This window comes from Lithobates pipiens, unplaced genomic scaffold (genome assembly GCF_037356315.1).
Source record: "Lithobates pipiens isolate NorthernLeopardFrog02 unplaced genomic scaffold, aLitPip1_a1.2 Scaffold_22, whole genome shotgun sequence".
Classification (NCBI taxonomy): domain Eukaryota; kingdom Metazoa; phylum Chordata; class Amphibia; order Anura; family Ranidae; genus Lithobates; species Lithobates pipiens.
Genome location: NW_027507784.1, coordinates 325782619 through 325803277, shown reverse-complemented (window position 1 = coordinate 325803277; position 20659 = coordinate 325782619). Strand labels below are relative to the sequence as shown.

The 20659-nt window shown below is 47.8% G+C and overlaps 1 protein-coding gene across 1 annotated transcript in view; it reads right to left on the bottom strand.

Annotated features, from left to right (window-relative positions):
- The window catches only part of FBXL16 (F-box and leucine rich repeat protein 16), a 110385-nt gene that overhangs the window by 82995 nt on the left and 6731 nt on the right, over positions 1-20659 (bottom strand). The gene's annotated exons all lie outside the window — the stretch shown is intronic.

The window sequence follows — 20659 nt, the reverse complement described above, 5'->3', positions numbered from 1 at the left end:
TATCTAAAGGCAGAACTTTTTTTTTTGTTCTGCCCACCTGTGTCCCATTGGAAAGAATACCCTTACTTCCTGTCCTCTAGACACAACAGGAAGTGAGAGCTCCAGCTGACCTCCAGCCTCCCTTTCAGTCTTGCACAGTCATACCGACTCCTCTCCTGTTACTAACTCTGATTTCACAGCACACTGCGAGCTTCTCACAATGTGCATTAGAAGCTGCAGCAGACACAGTCCGCCTTATTTCCTGGCTGGAGGACGTCCGGCATCATTTTAGGACTTTTCTCCCCATCCTGACAAACCCCGCCCCTTTAATCCATTGGATTTCTGTTCTTTCAATCATGGAGGCTCAGAATCACACGCGGCCTGCCTAGGAACGCCCACTCCTCCAGGCTGGCATCTGCCCACCACGGCATTTTTATATCTGCATAACCAGAGATCCCAACTGTCCCTGATTTGGAAGGACTGTCCCTGATTTGGAGCAATGTCCCTCTGTCCCTATTTCCCCCTCATTTTGGTCTGATCTATATAGTTGTATATAAAATGCACTTTTTATCTATCAAAAAGTGATTCCCAGCACTAAACCTTTCATCTGATTTCTAAATTGCTGCATTTGTAAATTCCAAAAGCCAATATAAAAGGAATAGTAGTGGTAAAAAAAAAAGCACTTGTGGGTTTAACCAATCTTGTTTTTTTTATACAATTCTCCTTTAAGGGGGCGTGGCAAGGGGGTGTGTCCTATGCCTGCATACTTTTGCTGATAGGTGTCCCTCATTCCCATCTCAAAAAGTTGGGAACTGTGGCATAACTCCTCCCACTGCTTGCATCAGGGCTGAAGTCTCATGGTAGGAGTACTAAGGCAGGGGGCTGTGATTTTTTTCTCAAGAAGCTATGTACATCACCCTGCTGACTCCTCCCGCCAGCCATGATCTGCCCGCGTTGCATACAGAAGCACAGAGACCCAGTGATGATATCACATAAGGTGTGAACATGGAAAGTTATTTTTATTGTAAATGTTATTAGCGTGTTGATGAGAGGGGAGGGAGGATTAAACTTCTGAGAGGGCATCTATTGCATGAATGAATGAATGAAATACTTATATAGCGCACAATGCGCACTGAATCGCCTCTAGGCACTGTGGCGAGCTTTGATCATCTGCTAAAAGAGGAAGGTCTTGAGTTTTTTCCTAAAAGCCAGGTGATTTTCTTCAAGGCGGATGTTGATTGGAAGACCATTCCATAGCCGAGGCCCTTGGACAGCGAATCTCCGATCCCCCTTGGATTTATACCGGGCTTTGGACACGAGGAGGAGGTTTTTGTTGGCTGATCGAAGACTGCGGTTTGGTGTGTAATGATTTATTTTCTCCATTAGGTATTGCGGAGCTTCTCTATGCACGCATTTGTGGGTGAGGCAAAGGGTCTTGAACGTGATCCGATTTTTTACGGTTAGCCAATGTAAGCTCCTCAGTGAAGGAGAGATGGATTCCCAGGTTTTTTTTCCTGTTATCAGCCTTGCCGCCGTGTTTTGGATCAGTTGTAATCGCGCAAGTTGATATTGTGGTAATCCTATGTAAAGCGAGTTTGCGTAGTCCAGTCGTGAATTAATGATTGTTCCAACTACCACTGCTTTGTCATTCTTTGGGATAAAAGGGATGAGTCTGCGAAGCATGCGCAGCAGATGGTGAGATCCACTGACTACAGATCCTATTTGCGCCTCCATTGACATTTGTGCGTCTAAAATAACCCCGAGACTCTTCGCTTTGGTCTTTGGGGAGATAGTCTGCCCAAAGACGGTTGGTGGAGACCAGGAGGTTTTGGTTGCGGGCTTATGATTTGGGTGTAAGATAAGAAGCTCTGTCTTTGATTGGTTCAGCTGGAGGGAGTTGGTGGTCATCCAGTCCTCTATTGATTTGAGGCAGTTTTCAAGTTGTTGTTGGTGATCTTTTTTTCCATTGATCCGGAAATAAAGTTGCGTGTCGTCAGCGTAAGAGTGGAAGCTGAGATCTGAGCATCTGATGATTTGAAGGAGTGGGCGAATGTAAATGTTGAAGAGAACGGGTGACAACGGAGAGCCTTGAGGGACTCTATTGACGACCCCCCCCCCCCCCCCCGCGCACCCTCAGCGGCAAGCACTCATGCTCTCTGTGATTGCGGTGTCCTTCAAATACAGCTAAGCACAGATCAGGCTAAAAAGCCAATCACAACGGTGATCAGCTATGGCCAATCCCAGCTGATCACCATGTAAACACACTTGCCGATTATCAGCATTCCTTTCTTCACGCGGTCACAGCGTGAGGAGAGGAGAGAGCTGGTAACTGGCAAGTGTGAAAGGAGACCCAACTGTACCCATCAGTGCTGCCAAACAGTGCCTCATTAGTGTTGCCTAGCAGTGCCCTTCAGTGCTGCCTACTAGTGCCCACAAGTGCCACATATTAGTGCAGCCTCATCAGTACTGCCTGTTAGTGTCGCCTCATTAGTGCTGCCTATGAGTGCCCTTTAGTGCTGCATATTAGTGCAGCCTCATCAGTGCAGTCTATTAGTGCCCATCAGTACTGCCTATCAGTGCAGCCTATCAGTGACCATCAGTGCTGCCTATCAGTGCAGCCTATCAGTGACCATCAGTACTGCCTATCAGTGCAGCCTATCAGTGACCATCAGTGCTGCCTATCAGTGTCGCCTCTCAGTGCCCATCAGTGCTGCCTATTAGTGCCCATCAGTGCCACATATTAATGCAGCCTCATCAGTGCCACTTATCAGTGCCCATTAGTGTAGGCTCATCAGTGCAGCCTATCAGTGCCTATTAGTACTGCCTATTAGTGCCACCTCATCAGTGCTGCCTCATCAGTGCTGCCCATCAGTACTGCCTATTAGTGCCGCCTCATCAGTTCTGCCTATCAGTGCCGCCTAATCAGCGCACATCAGTGAAGGAGAAAAATAACCTGTTTAGAAAAAATGTTATAACAGAAACTATGAAAAAAAAAAATCCAAATTATTATTTTTTTGAGCAAAAAATAAAATGTGCAGTGGTGAATACATACCAGCAAAAGGTGGTATTTGTGTGGGGAAAAAAAGATACACATTTCAAATGGGTACAGTGTTGCATGACCGTGCCACTATTATTCAAAGTGCGCCAGCCTGGGCAGGAAGGGGGTGAAAGTGCCCAGTAGGCAAGTGGTTAATTTAAAAAAACACAATACATACCCCAATTTTTTGGTAAAATATAAAAGATGATATTTTACGCCAAGTAAATAGAAACTTAACATGTCACGTTTTAAAGTTTAAAAATGTTTTTTTACACTATCCCTTTTTCATCACGTTTATTGCTATCACCAGAAATGTAAACCTCCCTTGTGATCATAGGCATACGCACAGGGTGTGCCGGATGTGCCTGAGCACACCCTAATCACCCTGTGCAGTACAGTGCAGCTTTGTGTCTACTATGCTTCCGTTTCTGAATGAACAGGAAGCCGTTCAACACAGAGCACTTCCCATTCATTCACTTTCCAATGCAGCTCAGGCTGCAGAGAAAGGGATTGGAGTCTTCAGTTCTTTTCTCTGTCTCAAAAGTGAGACATCAGGGGTTAAGACCCCTGATATATTACCAGACCCCCAACTGGGCTCCTAAATAAATAAAAAATAAAATAATAATAATAATATTTAAAAAATAATAAAATAATAAAAATAAAAAAACTGCTGACACTGTCCACAGCTCTACTGACACTGACCTCTGCCCTACTCACACCATCTACTGCCCTACTTACACCAAACTCTTCCCTACTGACATGTCCACTGCCCTACTGGCTGTTTTAATACAGTTTAAAATAAGAGTGTGCGTATTTATACAAACGCATGTTTGTTTGAGCTTTAGGCTGCGCACACCTATGCTTGTGTTATCAATAAAGCATGACAGGTCCTCTTTATGGAGACATTTGGGGTCTATAATACCCCAGATCTCTCCTCTACCCTTGAAAGCATTAGATAAAAAAAAAAAAAAAACATTGATCTCATGCTTTCCAGAAAAAAAGGCTCTGTTTATATTTGCCCTAACTGGAAGTGATGAAATGCTTGTCACTTCCCATCTCCTAGTCCAGTGGTCTCTAAACTGCAGCCTGGGGGCCAGATACGGCCCTTTGCTTGCTTGCTTGGGGCACCATTTCATCCACTTATACCAACAATAGAACACAATTGCTCCCAATGAAACCAGCAACAGGGCACAATTCCTCCCAAAGAAATCAACAAAGGGGCACAATTCCTCCCAAAGAAACCAACAAAGGGGCACAATTCCTCCCAAAGAAACCAACAAAGGGGCACAATTCCTCCCAAAGAAACCAACAAAGGGGCACAATTCCTCCCAAAGAAACCAACAAAGGGGCACAATTCCTCCCAAAGAAACCAACAATGGGGCACAATTCCTCCCAATGAAACCAACAATGGGGCACAATTCCTCCCAATGAAACCAACAATGGGGCACAATTCCTCCCACTGAAACAAACAATGGGGCTGCCGAATGTGCAAAAAGTACAATAGATTTGACTTTTAAAACCATGCCACACCAAACCGCTGGTGGTTGTGAACACTCAAGATGTGTGAAGGTGCCATTAAGAATTCATGGCTCCCGTGCTCGTCTGCAGATAGGACTGGGGAGACAAGCTTAAGAGGACTAATAGAGAGCAGCCTGAGATGGGTGTAGAACCAGAAGAGGGGACTGGGGAGACATGTCTGAGAGGAGTGATAGAGAGCAACATGAGATGGGTGTAGAACCAGAAGAGAGGACTGGGGAGACACGCCTGAGAGGAGTGATAGAGAGCAACATGAGATGGGTGTAGAACCAGAAGAGAGGACTGGGGAGACAAGCTTAAGAGGACTAATAGAGAGCAGCCTGAGATGGGTGTAGAACCAGAAGAGAGGACTGGGGAGACACGCCTGAGAGGAGTGATAGAGAGCAACATGAGATGGGTGTAGAACCAGTAGAGAGGACTGGGGAGACACGCCTGAGAGGAGTGATAGAGAGCAACATGAGATGGGTGTAGAACCAGAAGAGAGGACTGGGGAGACACGCCTGAGAGGACTGATAGAGAGCAGCCTGAGATGGGTGTAGAACCAGAAGAGAGGACTGGGGAGACACGCCTGAGAGGACTGATAGAGAGCAGCCTGAGATGGGTGTAGAACCAGAAGAGAGGACTGGGGAGACACGCCTGAGAGGAGTGATAGAGAGCAACCTGAGATGGGTGTAGAACCAGAAGAGAGGACTGGGGAGACATGTCTGAGAGGACTGATAGAGAGCAGCCTGAGATGGGTGTAGAACCAGAAGAGAGGACTGGGGAGACATGCCTGAGAAGAGTGATAGAGAGCAACCTGAGATGGGTGTAGAACCAGAAGAGAGGACTGGGGAGACACGCCTGAGAAGAGTGATAGAGAGCAACCTGAGATGGGTGTAGACTGTAGAACCAGAAGAGAGGACTGGGGAGACACGCCTGAGAGGAGTGATAGAGAGCAACATGAGATGGGTGTAGAGCCAGAAGAGAGGACTGGGGAGACACGCCTGAGAGGAGTGATAGAGAGCAACATGAGATGGGTGTAGAACCAGAAGAGAGGACTGGGGAGACATGTCTGAGAGGACTGATAGAGAGCAACATGAGATGGGTGTAGAACCAGAAGAGAGGACTGGGGAGACACGCCTGAGAGGAGTGATAGAGAGCAACATGAGATGGGTGTAGAACCAGAAGAGAGGACTGGGGAGACATGCCTGAGAGGAGTGATAGAGAGCAACATGAGATGGGTGTAGAACCAGAAGAGAGGACTGGGGAGACACGCCTGAGAGGAGTGATAGAGAGCAACATGAGATGGGTGTAGAACCAGAAGAGAGGACTGGGGAGACATGTCTGAGAGGACTAGGAGATTGCAGTCTGAGGTGGATGCAAAACCAGGTGAGAGAACTGTGGAAACATGAGCAGTGGAAAGAGGCAGCTGCAGACATGGGGGCTGGCGGGACCTGAAGATGTGGTACTGGGCTCAGTAGCCACGTGGACAGCTAGCTCTAAAAGACTATCATATTTTGTCACTACAAGGGGCCCACGTTCCCTGCCTGCAAAAGGGCACCTACCTTAGGCCTGGTTGAGTCACTTCCGGCCTAAAAATCAGTGCTAGCTGGTCCTGGAAGCGTAAGCCAGTAAAGTGCTGGAGGTATTCAGGAGGAATAGTCTGCAAGCAAGTGTTGTGCTGGAGTGAAGACTGGAGTGTATATAAAGAAAGTGCATATAGTTGGTCCCATGTAAATTTTCTACAATCAAGTGGGCATCCCATATACCCTTACCCCATCCAAGTTAATTCCCCTCAACAAACATACAAGACAAAGTGCATGGACTGTTTTCTCTCTAATGGCGTGTATACACGACTGGACTTTTCAACAGCAAAGGTCCGACTGAACGAATCCGCCGGACAATTCGACCGTGTGTGGGCTTCATCGGACCTTTGTTGTCTAAAAATCAGACGGACTTTAGATTTAGAACATGTTTCAGATCTTTCAGTCGGACTCGAGTCCGGTCGAAAACTCAGTTTGTGTGTGTGCTAGTCCGACGGATGAAAACTGACACTAGGGCAGCTATTGGCTACTGGCTATGAACTTCCTTATTCTAGGCTGGTCATCACGTTTAAATCCATCGGTGTGATTGTGTGCGGCCAAGTCCGTTCGTTCGGAAAGTCCATCGGAACTCTGCTGAAAAGTCAGTCGGACCTAGTCTGCCGGAAAGTCCGATCATGTGTACACGGCATTAGAGTGACTGGAAATCGTGTGCCAGGCTGTGCAGGGTGACAGGTGGACTAACACACTCAGCAGCCCTCACGAGGGTACCGCTACATGAGCAAATCCTTTAATGAAACGTGATTAGGCTTGTTTTATAGAGAACATTTCCCGTTTCCTCGCTCGCTATCATAGAGAAGTCATAATTAAACCCCACACTCATTTATATTTTAACTCAGCAGCCATCCCCCTCCCGGTGACTACACCTCTATTAAAATTTAATGATATTGAAAAATATCACGCGGGCGGCTTAAAAATAAAAACATTGCATAATTAACCGGCCTAGGGAGATAACGCGCACACCTCAGGTGGGGACGCCGCTACTGGCAGAAAAGAAAGACACCTTTTAAAGTGGACCCGTCATTGAAATTACAATAGCATATCAGCATTAGGATTCATGGTGGGAACAGATCCGTTCTCCAATTCTACCAATGGAACTCAAAGGTAAAGCATACAGACAATCATAGTGCTTTCTCAACAAAATGCCATTGCAATGGGCAGCGCGTCTTGGGAGTACTATTTACATCCCCCCCCCCCCCCAAAGTTGCTGCTTGCAGGAATTTTCGTGACGTCCGGAAAGGGCACAGCCCCAGCATGAAAAGACGCACTGCAGTGAATGGGATGCGATTTTCAGAGACTATTCCTAGTGCTAAAGGGCCTGAAAAGCACCTCAGTGTGAAAGTAGCCTTACCTCCTTAAACAGAGATTGCTGAGTGCCCTTCATCAGAACCAACGTTGGTCATCTTCAGCTATGAAGATTTCTTAACTGTCGGACCGCCCCCACCCATCCATTTAGCTGTCCGATCGCCCTGCCCATCCATTTAGCTGTCAAAACGCCCCCGCACATCCACTTGGCTGACGAAATGCCCCGCCCATTCATTCGGCTGTTGGATCGCCCCGCCCATCCATTTAGCTGTGAAAACGCCCCTGCGCATCCACTTGACTGACGAAACACCCTGCCCATTCATTCGGCTGTTGGATCGCCCCCACCCATCCATTTAGCTGTTGGATCATCCCCGCCTATCCATTTAGCTGTCGAATCACCCGCCCATCCATTTAGCTTTCGAAACGCCCCCGCACATCCACTTGGCTGACGAAATACCCCCCGCCCATTCATTCGGTCGTTGGATTGTCCATTCATTTAGCTGTCGGATTGCCCTGCCCATCCATTTAGCTGTTGGACTGCCCCACCCATCCATTTAGCTGTCGAATCGCCCCCTTCCATCCATTTGGCTGTTGGATCACCCCCACACATTCATTTGGCTGTTGGATCACCCCCACACATTCATTTGGCTGTTGGATCACCCCCACACATTCATTTGGCTGTTGAAACGCCTCGCCCATTCATTTGGCTGTCGGCTCAACTCCCCCCCCACCCATCTATTTGGCTGTCGGATCAACCTTGTCCATTCATTTGGCTGGCGGATCGCCCCTTATTCATCAGTTTGGCTGTCCGATTGCCCCCGCCCATCCATTTGGCTTTCAGATCGTCCCGTCCATCCATTTGGCTGTTGAAAGGCCTTGTCCATTAATTTGGCTGGCGGATTGCCTCCCTCGGCCCATCCGTTTGGCTGTTGGATCGCCCCCACCCATTCATTTGGCTATCGGATCGCCCCCATTCATCCATTTGACTATCGGATCGCCTCCACCCATCCACTTGGCTGCTGGATCGCCCCTGCCCATCTATCTTGCTGTCAGATCACCCCATTCATCTATTTGGCTGTCAGATCATCCCCGCCCATTCGTTTGGCTGTCGGATCACCCCTGCCCATACGTTTAGCTGTCGGATAGCCCCCCATTCATCCATTTGGCTGTTGGATCGTTTCGCCCATCCATTTGGCTGTTGGATCACCCCAGCCCATCCAGCCACCATCTTGTCATTCCTATACCTCATTTTCTTCAATGCATTCTTTTGCCCTGCTAACAGGTTCTCTTTAGCAGAACACATATTAATGTTTCACGCATGGTTTATGTTTCCTAGAATAGCAGCGTGCTGCTCCCCCTCTCCCTGTGCCACCTTAATTCGTTGTGCCGGCTCCTGAAACATATTTTTTATTTCAATTCCCTGTCTCCCCAAAATCCCATCTGGGACCGGCCAGGAGGTCATAATGACCCCAGCATCATCTGCTCTCGTGCTGTGCAGACACCTTTTAAAAGCCTTTGCTTTGTAGCTGTCTGTCTCCCGATCTTCCCTGCTCGATTATTTAAGAGTCTGGTCAGGTTTCTCTGGTGTAAGGTGATGGGAGGGGGGAAATGAGCGCGCATCCCAAAATAGCAACAAACTCACACGGCACGCTTTCCCGCTCTGCCTGCCTCTCCCCTCCCTCCCTCCCGTATTGTTATTGCCATCCAGTATGCAGCCACATTCACAGAGAACCAAACAGAAGCAGAGGACTCTGGGAAGATGGTGACTCCATCATCGCACAGAACTGGTCGGGCAGGGACCAGATTGATGTCAGTGTTCCAGCCATGATGGGCCTCATTTACACATAGGAGGGTAAAAACAGGTGGCTGATTCACATTTTTATGCCCCTGACCGATTACTTACAGCAGACATGGTGGGCGTTTGCATTCCTACACATTGCTGCAGTGCAGCCTGACCAAGGGTGTCCATTGAAGTCCATAGCACTGCACAGCAACCGCGTGTCAAATGCTTGGCATATGGTTGCTGCATGCATTCCCCTTTGGTTCAGGAAAATAGGACACATTCAGGAAGTAGCAGTATCATCTTCAGAAGGCCTGCAAACCATCTCTGAAAGGTGATCCATTGCAGAACACTTTTCAGAGATGGTTAGGACCACTTTGAGAATGAGGCCTAAAGCCTTGCACACATGATGGGATTTTCCGCAGACAAAACCTCTGACTTTTGTCCGAAGGTGTGTGCAGATTTTGTCTTGCATACAAACGGCAAGTTATTGTCGGCCAACAAACACGAACGTAGTGACGTACTATAGGGTTTTCCAACTCTTTAGCACCACCCTTTGGGCTCCTTCTGCTAATTTTGTGTTAGTAGAAGTTTGGTGAGTGTTGATTCAAGCTTTTCATTTTGTGCTTTTCAGTTTGTTTCTGAACGGCCGTTCGTCAACCAGCCATGTTGCAGAATTGGAGGAGATAACGTGTTATTTATTATTGGCCTTGGAGTTATTGTTTTGACCCAAGTCCAGTCTAGGTACAGGAGGAGGAGGATTTCTTGGACCAAAAATTGGTTGCTTTATTAATCGTGACCAATTATGTCATATGCCTTTGCTGCGGGAGCTCCAGGAGAATAATCCGGATGATTTCCAGATGACGGACCCCTGCTTTCACCAACTCTTGGCATTGTTGACCCCCCTATATTAAGAAGCAGGAAACATACATAAGGCTTTTATTTTATTTTTTGGTTGAATAATGATTTGATTTGGTATATTTTCTATATTTTTGGATGCATCGAATGCACTTTTTTGTTAAGTTCTATTGGCAGATAGCATGTCTAATTTTATTTGTTTTCTTTTTTTTAATGCACAATAAAAAAATTGTGGAGAATAATACTTGGCTGTGTGTTTTACTTCAAATGACAGTTTGTATTTTTTTTTTTATATAACTGCCCACTCCCAATGTAAAATCGACAAGGGACATCCCAACATAGTTGTATCTTTGATCTTATAAACTACAGGATGATGGTGTTGAGGTAACTTGCCCAAAAAAAAAGCATAATAATATGATTCTTGATATCACTAGAAAAAAAAAGCCTTTGAAAATTAGTTTGCAATAACTCCATCAGTATCACCAGCAAAGCAGCTTCATTATTATCCCATAAAGAAGAGAATTGTGCGCTGCATTTCGAGATTTCATAATTTGCCGCTTCACGAATGTTAATTCTCCATTACGAACGCTAGTTTACAAGACCGACCGCTTCCGAGCATGCGTGTTTGTACTTTGGACTTTTGTCCGACAGACTTGTGTACACACACTCGGAAAATCTGACAACAGACATTTGTTGGCTGAAAATTTGAGAACCTGCTAGCCAACATTTGTTGGTGGAAAGTCCAACAACAATTGTCCGATGGAGCGTACACACGGTCGGACTTTCTGCCAACAAGCTCACATCCAACATTTCCCGTTGGAAAATCCGATCGTGTGTACGCGGCTTTAGACACAAAACGTTTGAATATAGTGGGGGAAGTCTTGAACGCTCTGGCAGATTTGTATTACTTGGTGTGGTAAGGCTATATATGACTTCTTGTCAGTTTTGCGAGGTGATCGGACTTCAAAATTTGGGGCTTAGTGGTGGCGGTGTGTTGTGACCATGTATTGGTCCTCCGCTGCTCATCTTCTTTAGCTACCACCAATCAGAATATTTTGTTTCAAATGCTGCTTTATGTCTTGACATACCTCCTTAGACCCAGTCTGACCAGGTCACCTGTTGACTTGGCACCATTCTCAGGCAGCTTAAGTCTTTAATAAGACAAAGATGTTGAATCCAATGCAAATTTACTTCAGATGACTACAGTGCAGTGGATGTTTTTTCAATCTTTTGAAATGTAAGAAGACAATGGCATTCCCAAGTGAATAACTAACACTGACTGAAGAAACATGGAAGAAACAGTAAGGGTCTAGCTAGGACTGATCTAACTAGCACTAAAAAGGAGAGAAGGACATAGGGAGAAACCTTAATTACACAGTAAACATGTTGTAGTGGCCCAAGACCTCCACTAGATGTCAGCATACTACAGAACAATAATAACCTGATGCGATTCAATACAAAACATGAAAAATACACGAAAGTGGGGCAGAGTATTGGTTTGTGTAACACTATATTGTTAAAAAGTATTGGGATGTCTTCCTTTACACGCACAAAGGCATCCCAGTCTCTGTCCGTAGGGTTCACCTCTTCTGGGAAGGCTGTCCACAAGGTTTAGGAGTGTGTCTATGGGAATGTTTGACCATTCTTCCAGAAGCGCATTTGTGAGGTCAGGCACTGATGTTGGACGAGAAGGCCTGGCTCGCAGTCTCCACTCAAATTCACCCCAAAGGCGTTCTCACGGGTTAAGGTCAGGACTCGGTGCAGGCCAGTCAAGTTCCTCCATCCCAAACTCGCTCATCCATGTCTTTATGAACCTAGGTTAGTGCACTGGTCCAAATCATTTGGTGGAGGGGGGATTATGGTGGGGGGTTGCTTTTTAGGAGTTGGGCTTGGCCCCTTAGTTCCAGTGAAGGGAACTCTTAAGCATAGCTCCTAAATTTCTGTCAGACCCACGTACCTGACAGGTGAGCCCGAAATAGCAGGGGAAGGTCTCCCTTACGGGTCTGGTTCACGGCCCCTGATAGGATGGACAGGAGGCACGGGAGCGCAGACGGGTATGAGAGCCTGGCGGGTTAGTTGCTGAAGGAGGGATCCGACGGCAAAGTTCAGACAGGTAGGCAGACTCTCACAGCTGGATGCAGGAGCAGATGCAAGCAGAAGGTGGTGAGCAGGTCCAGCCACAGGCACAGATGACAGCAGGCAGGTAGTGCAGAAAAGGGATAAGCAAGTTCAAGTCCGGGTCACAAGCAGGGTTGGCAACAGGCGGGCAGCGTGGTACAAGGAGAAGGCAGATGCGAGGTCAAAGGCAGGCAGCAGACAGGAAAACCCAAGGGACGAGCTGGGTAAACAGGAGTTCAGGAACACAAGCAAAGTCACAGGTAACAGGGCACAGGAAGCTGCAGATCGGACAGCACCGAGCACACCACGGGGGAACACTTAAGTAGGCCGATTGGCGCCAACGCGCACCGACGCGCGCGCAAGCGCAGCCGCGCGCCCAGCACACACCGGAGCCCCCCACCAGCACACATCCTCTTGTTATAATCCTGGGTCTTGGCCATAGCCTCCTGTAGCAATTTGTTGTTGGTCATAAAAAAGTCAATTGTCTCTGAAACTGCAGGAATGGCACACTCAGGAACCGAACTGGGCAAGAAGGATATAACCATAATTTGCGAAGAAAGGCGTCTGTTTGATAGCAGAATGCAATGAGTTATTATAGGCAAATTCGGCTAGAGGCAGAAGAGAGACCCAGTCGTCTTGTGAGAAGGCAGAAAAACAGCGGAGGTATTGTTCCAAGGTCTGATTGGTCCTCTCCGTCTGCCCATTCATCTGGGGATGATAGGCAGAAGAAAACGCCAACTCAATCTCAAGGGAACTGCACAGAGCCTTCCAAAACTTGGAGGTAAATTGGACACCCCGGTCGGATACAATGCTTGAGGGAACTCCATGCAACCTCACCACTTCTTTAATGAACACCTTTGCAGTTTCCAAGGCCGAAGGTGTGCCTTTCATGGGCAGAAAATGGGCCATCTTAGACAGTCTGTCGACCACCACAAAGATGGTAGAGAAACCTTCCGCCAGGGGCAACTCCACGATGAAATCCATTGAAATCATCTTCCAAGGTCTTTCTGGAACTGGCAAGGGTCTTAGTAGACCCCAGGATCTTGTCCGGCTAGTCTTGTTCCGGGCACAGGTGGTGTAGGACTCTACGTACTTGCTGCAATCACTACTTAGCTGCGGCCATCAGAATGCACGATGTACCAAGTCCGCCGTCTTCAAAGTGCCAAAGTGGCCGGCAAGTTTGTGGTCGTGGCAGAGCTCCAGAACAGCCATCCTCACATCATCCGGGACTAGAATTTTGTCCCTGTACCGGAACATGCCATCTTGTGATCTCACAACATTCTCAACCGGCGGGGACCACCCCACAGAAGCTTGTCTAATCCGGGACAGGAGGTCCCCCTGAAGAAGCAAAAAATTTCCAGCAGGGAGGATGGTATCTGGAAGCAAGGTATCCTGGGAGTTATGAAACATGCGGGAGAGGGCATCTGGCTTGATGTTCTTGGAGCCGGGTCTGTACGTTATGTGGAAGTGGAATCTGGAGAAGAACAATGCCCACCTCGCCTGCCGTGGTTTCAATCTCTTAGCCGTTCTCAGATACTCCAGATTCTTATGGTCGGTATAGACCAGGATTGGATGTGCAGCACCCTCCAGTAAGTAACGCCACTCCTCCAAAGCTGCCTTTATAGCCAGTAGTTCCCGGTTCCCCACATCGTAATTTCTCTCCGCTGCGGAAAGCTTGCGAGAGTAAAAGGCCACAGGGAAGAGAAGGGCCTTGGAACCTTGTCGCTGGGAGAGTACAGCCCCTACCACGATTTCCGAAGCGTCCACCTCAAGGACAAAAGGCAGGGCAGGATCCGGGTGCTTTAGGATGGAAGCAGAAGTAAAAAGTTCCTTCAGTTTCTGGAAAGCAACTTGGGCCTTAGGGGACCAACAGAAATGGTTTCCTTGCTTGGTTAATTCAGTAATGGGGGCGATTATAGCTGAGAAGCCCCTAATGAACTTCCGATAAAAATTGGCAAAGCCAATAAAACGCTGGACACCCTTTTTATCGGTAGGAGTGGGCCAATCCAGAATAGCGGACACTTTCCGAGGATCCATCTTGATACCATCAACAGAGATAACCAGGCCAAGGAACTGTATGCTTTCGAGCTCAAATTCGCACTTTTCCAACTTGACCTAAAGTCTATGATGCCTAAGGCGGGTCAACACATTTCGGACGTGCCTGCGATGGTCAGAGACTGAGGAAGAGAAGATTAGGATGTCATCCAAGTAAACGATCACATATAAATCTAACAGGTCACGGAAGACATCGTTTATAAAGTGTTGGAAAGTGGCGGGTGCATTACACAGACCAAAGGGCATAACAAGGTATTCGAAGTGCCCGAACCGCGTACGGAAGGCAGTCTTCCACTCGTCCCCCTCACGAATGCGGATCAAGTTGTAGGCACCGCGGACGTCTAACTTGGTGAACACAACAGCGGATCCCAGTCTCTGGAAGAGTTCAGGCACTAAGGGTAGCGGGTAGCGATTTTTGATGGTAATTTTATTTAGCTCCCGATAATCAATACAAGGTCGAAGAGAGTGGTCTTTTTTTTCAACAAAAAAGATGCCGGCCCCAGCTGGGGAAGTAGATGGGCGAATGAAGCCTTTCTTGAGGTTTTCATCCAAATAGCCCTTCAGAGTTTCCAGCTCTTGCTCAGTTAACGGAAAAATCCTTCCAAAAGGGACCTCAGTTCCGGGTAGAAGCTCTATCGGGCAGTCGTAAGATCTGTGCGGGGGTAAGGTTTCTGCTCCTTTCTTGCTAAACACATCCGCAAAATCCCGATAGGGCTCAGGAATTGCTTGAAGTGACTCAGGATCAGAATCCAGACTGAGAAGCTGAGTGGACGTGGAAGGGACTTCAAAAGAGCAGTGCTGTTGGCAGTAGCCGGAAAGAAACTTGACCCTCCCTGAGGCCCAGTCAATGTTGGGGTTGTGGGCTTGTAGCCAGGGCATTCCCAAGATAATGGGAAAAAGAGGGGAAGAGATGGCGTCCAAGCAAAGGAGTTCACGATGGTTAGGGCCCATGGTGGCCAGCAAGGGGATGGTTTCCTGGGTGACAGGACCAGAACTTAGGATGGAGCCATCGGCAAGGTGCACCGCCAGGCTCTGGGACTTCGGTCGGAGGGGAATGCGGTGATTGGCAGCAAATGTCTGGTCAATAAAACAACTACAGGCTCCGGAATCAATTATGACTGGAACTGGGATATCCTTGTCGGGAAGCTGTAGAACAACAGAGAGAGCAAGGTGAGAGGTAGACTTAGGCAGATTAGGAGCATGCTTGAAAGGAATCGGAAGAGACTTACGCGTCTTGTTATGACAAGATCTCACGTAGTGACCTGGTTCCCCACAGTACATACACAGGTTACTGGCTCTTCGACGTTGCCATTCCTCCAGAGTGAGGGAGGGACGGATGAGACCCAGCTGCATGGGTTCAGGTCCCGGAGCCGGAGGAGCTAGGGTGGTCGGCCGAGAAAAGCTGGAAGCACTAGGAACCTTGGGGAGGACCCACGTAGGCCGAAACTGACTGGAGGACCTCTCAGAATGACGTTCCCTAAGGCGTCGATCGATTTGGATGGAGAGGTTGATGAGCTCTTCCAGAGACTGAGGGACACCGACCCGTGCCAGTTCGTCCTTGAGTGAGTCAGACAAACCCATGCGGAACTGGTAGCGCAGGGCGACGTTATTCCATTCTGTATCAGAACTCCAACGTCTAAAGTCCACCACATAGTCCTCAACCGCCCTGCGCCCCTGCTGTAGGACATGCAAGGCAGCCTCCGCAGTTGCTCTCAGCTGGGGATCCTCATAGAGCTGGGACATAGTGGCGAAAAAGGTATCCAGACTGTCAAGAGAGGGCGACATCTGCTCTAGAAGACGATGGGCCCAGGACTGGGGTTCACCAGACAGAAGAGAAATCACGAAGCCCACTTTAGTCGCTTCCAGGGAGAAGGTGCGAGGTTGTAAAGCGAAGTAAAGCTCGCAAGCATTGCGGAAGGACCGGAACCTACCGCGGTCACCAGAGAATCTCTCTGGAGTTGGTACCCTGGGTTCGGGAGGCAGCATTACTACGGAGGGTGCTGGTCCGGCAGCGGAAGCTCCTGGTTGGTGTGCAGGAGATGACAGTACCTGGATTTGGCCTTCCAGTCTGGTGTAGCCTTCTTGCAGACTCTTCACGGCTTGAGTGAGACCCGCCAGGTATCTGCACAATTCCTCCATGGGGGAGGCTCCCTGCTCGGGCTCAGACATGGCTGTCCGATACTGTCAGACCCACGTACCTGACAGGTGAGCCCGAAATAGCAGGGGAAGGTCTCCATTACGGGTCTGGTTCACGGCCCCTGATAGGATGGACAGGAGGCACGGGAGCGCAGACGGGTATGAGAGCCTGGCGGGTTAGTTGCTGAAGGAGGGATCCGATGGCAAGGTTCAGACAGGTAGGCAGACTCTCACAGCTGGATGCAGGAGCAGATGTAAGCAGAAGGTGGTGAGCAGGTCCAGCCACAGGTACAGATGACAGCAGGCAGGTAGTGCAGAAAAGGGATAAGCAAGTTCCAGTCCGGGTCACAAGCAGGGTTGGCAACAGGCGGGCAGCGTGGTACAAGAAGCAGGCAGATGCGAGGTCAAAGACAGGCCGAGGTCAAAGGCAGGCAGCAGACAGGAAAATCCAAGGGACGAGCCGGGTAAACAGGAGTTCAGGAACACAAGCAAAGTCACAGGTAACAGGGCACAGGAAGCTGCAGATCGGACAGCACCGAGCACACCACGGGGGAACACTTAAGTAGGCCGATTGGCGCCAACGCGCACCGACGCGCGCCCAGCAGCGCCAGCGCGCACCAGCACACACCGGCGCCCCGCAGCGCGCCCAGTGACACGTCCGCTACGGGCAACTCTCTGACACTTTCCCTGATTTCGAGGGACTGTCCTTGATTTGGAATAAAGTCCCTCTGTCCTTCTTTCAGTCTTTCAGTGTTGACAACCCCCCCCCCCACGTGAAATGTAAAGGGGAATGCCAGGAACTCTGATGTGGGGGGCACTCTGGTGACTAGAGACCACCTTCCGCAGAATGAATACACTAAAGTAAGGAATGGGGGTTACTAATAGGGGGGAACCTTTATATCAGTGCCCCCTTACATTATTTGTATTACCTCCCCCTTACATCAGTAACCCCCTCCTCACACTGGCCTGGTGGTGCTGTCACTGACCTCCTCTCAGGTGCAATGTGCAGTGCTCAGTCGGCTCCAACTTGGTGGCTCTGGTTTTATCCTATAGTCTCCTCTCCACAGTCCACACACGTTTGGCTCCTCCAGTGACCCACATTCCAGTGGCACTCCCACTCTTGACTCCTCTCCAGCCTCCCCTCAGAGACTGCAGACATGATAAAAGACAAGAGATGGTCAGAAACTGCGGACATGGTACAGGGGATGGTCAGAGGCTGCGTGGACATGATACAAGAGATGAAGAGAGACTGCAGACATGATACAAGAGATGGACAGAAGCTGCAGACATGATACAAGAGAAGATCAGAGACTGTAAACATGATCCAGGAGATGGCCAGAGGCTGTGGACATGATACAGGAGATGGTCAGAGGCTGTGGACATGATACAGGAGGTGGTTAGAGGCTGCACGGACAGGATAGTGTCCTCCTCACCCTCTCACAGTAGTAGTTTCCTCCTCTGTCCCCCTTCATCAGTGTCCTCCTCCTGTGCCCCTTTCACCTCTCCAGTCCACAGGCACATCAGTGTCCTCCTCTGTCGGCTTCACCCCCCCCAGTAATGTCCTCCTCTGCCCCTTTTTTTATTATCCCCTCACTAGTTTCACTGTCCTCACTGCTCTTTGGCTTCTCCTCTGCTGCGGCAACTGGCGAGAAGCCGCTGCGGCACTGCCGAAAACGAGTGCCTTCTATTCAAAATTAGCGTTACTGCACATGTACCGCCTGGCTGAGTGTGTACAAGCTTTCCCGAGCCCGGTAGGCTCCGGTACAGTGCATGTGCAGCTGTATGGTCGGCCCACAGCCACTGCTCTGTTCGCAAATAGTGTCAGAGGTGCAGCGGTGGTGAAGGACTGTGCTTGCTTCTCTTCATTCGGGAGTCGGGACACAGACAAATATTGGTATACTGGTAGGCTGCATTGATGGGTGCTGGTGAGGTTGCATTTGACGGGCGCTGTTGAGGCTGAATTTGATTGGTGCTTCATTAAAAAGGTGGGGTATACATGGGCAGGGCAAATGGGGTAAAATCAGGAGTGGAGCAAATGGGGGGCAGCAAAATTAGGCTTCACCTAGGGTATCAAAAATTAGATATACACCACCGCTCAAAGGCAGGTCCTGGGAACTCAGAGATAATTGCTCCAGGTGAAGGGATCCGGGTGCGAGCCACAACATGCAGATAATGTGAATAATGACGGAACTCTGGACGGCCGCACTCCAATGCTAAAACGATGCTTTATTCAAATAATATTTAGGACACAGCAAATTACATCATAGCGAAAGATGCTAACAGCTGACGCGTTTCGCACTAAGGCTAGTGCTTACTCATAGCTGGGTATCAAAAATCCTTGAACCAGCCCTGGTTGCCAGAGCTTGACTGAAGAGGAAGCCAGAGATAATGCTTAAGCGTGGATAGGGTAGAAGTAGAACTTTGAATTTTTTTTTTGGGGGGGACAAAATTTAACTGGGGTTCCACTTTAACTTGTATTTTATTTATAGAGGTCTATACTTTGATCCTTAAAAGGGAGCACTGAGAAAGAATGAGGGATAGAGGGATTTGGCTCTAAAAGTGGGATAGTGGTTCCAACTTAGGGACAGTATGAGGAGCACCTTCTGTAGAGAGTCCTGTAACTGTGGTTTAGTTCACAACTTTATTAGTATTCACAGAATTCTACTTTATTTTTAAAAAAATATAGGAATTTTCAGCTTTTTATCATTTTCCATGACCCCTCTGGTGAGATTTACCCTATTTGTCCTGGTCACCATTGTCCCTGGGACAGAAGGTGAAAAACACAGATTTTTCTTTTACAGAAGGGAAATCATCCAATGGATACACCTGCTCTGATTGCAAATATGGGGGGATTTCTTCTCACTTTCTCTTGTGTCTCAGAGACAGGAAGTGAGGGTAAATCTGTCCAAAATGTTGCAATCAGATGTACTTCAGGAAAGATAGAAGACTGTAGGTAAGGATTCCAGGAGATCATTGGCCAATGATCCTGACGGTTGTCCTTGTATACCACCCCTTCCTGTTTCTAACTGACCACTTGTGTGTGTCCCTCCTTCCTACTGGAGCTACAAAGCACCATGCCAGTCCTCGGTGTTCATGTAGTCTTGGAGTCATGCCCCCCAGCCAAGCTGTTACAGGCAGGAAGTGTCAGTGGATGTCAATCATCCATGGATCCCGCCTACAGCCTGAGGACAATACAAGGGTCTCCATGGAGCAATGAAACCTCTGAGATCTGGGACATCTGGGGACCTTCTGTTCTTCGGAGTCATTGACCCGGGACAAGAGTACAGATAAAAAAAAAACAGAGAAAAGTCAGAAGAACTGTCTCCGGTCACTGACTCAACATGTACTGGGGCCAAAGCATCACTATAATAGCCAGGAAACTAGCATTTTTCTCTCTTTCTCATAATTATCTGTTTTTTTTTTTAAACCTATTTATGTATCTTCTGTATCTATTTCATAATTATCTATTTCATAATTATCTATGTATCTAACTATTAGTCTCATAATAATCTATGTATCAAGCTATCTCATAATTATCCATGTATCTTTTTAACTTATTTATATGATAATAATCTGTCTAGCTATCTATCCCATTCCATCTATTAAACTTTCTCACAATTATCTGTGTTTCTTTTCCATCTATCCATCCATCTATCTGTCTATCTATGTAATAATTATCTGTGCATCTTTTTTTTATCTCTGTATCAAACTATCTATAATGCTCTATGTATCTTTTTTTTATCTATTAGTCTGTTAATCAATTATCTACTGTATGTATCTTTCATATAATTATCTGTATATATTTTATTTATTTATCTATGTATCTACTCTATCCATTTCATAATTATCTACCCATCTTCACTCTATCTATTAATTATCTGTGTATCTTGCTTTCTTTTCTTTCTTTTTTTTATCTATCTATCTATCCTTGATCTATATATTCATTATCTATCATGCCCCATACACACAGTTGGATTTTCCGATGGAAAATGTGCGATCGGATCACGTTGTCGGAAAATCCGATCGCGTGTGGGCTCCATCGGACTTGATTTTCCGACGCACAAAGTTTGAGAGCAGGATCTAAAATTTTCCCGACAACAAAATCCGATCGCATAAATTCCGATCGTGTGTAGACAATTCCGATGGACAAAGTGCCACGCATGCTCAGAATAGACTAAGAGACGAAAGCGATTGGCTACTGGCCTCTTTATAGTCCCGTCGTACGTGTTATACGTCACCGCGCTCTCAACGATCGGATTTTCCGACAACTTTGTG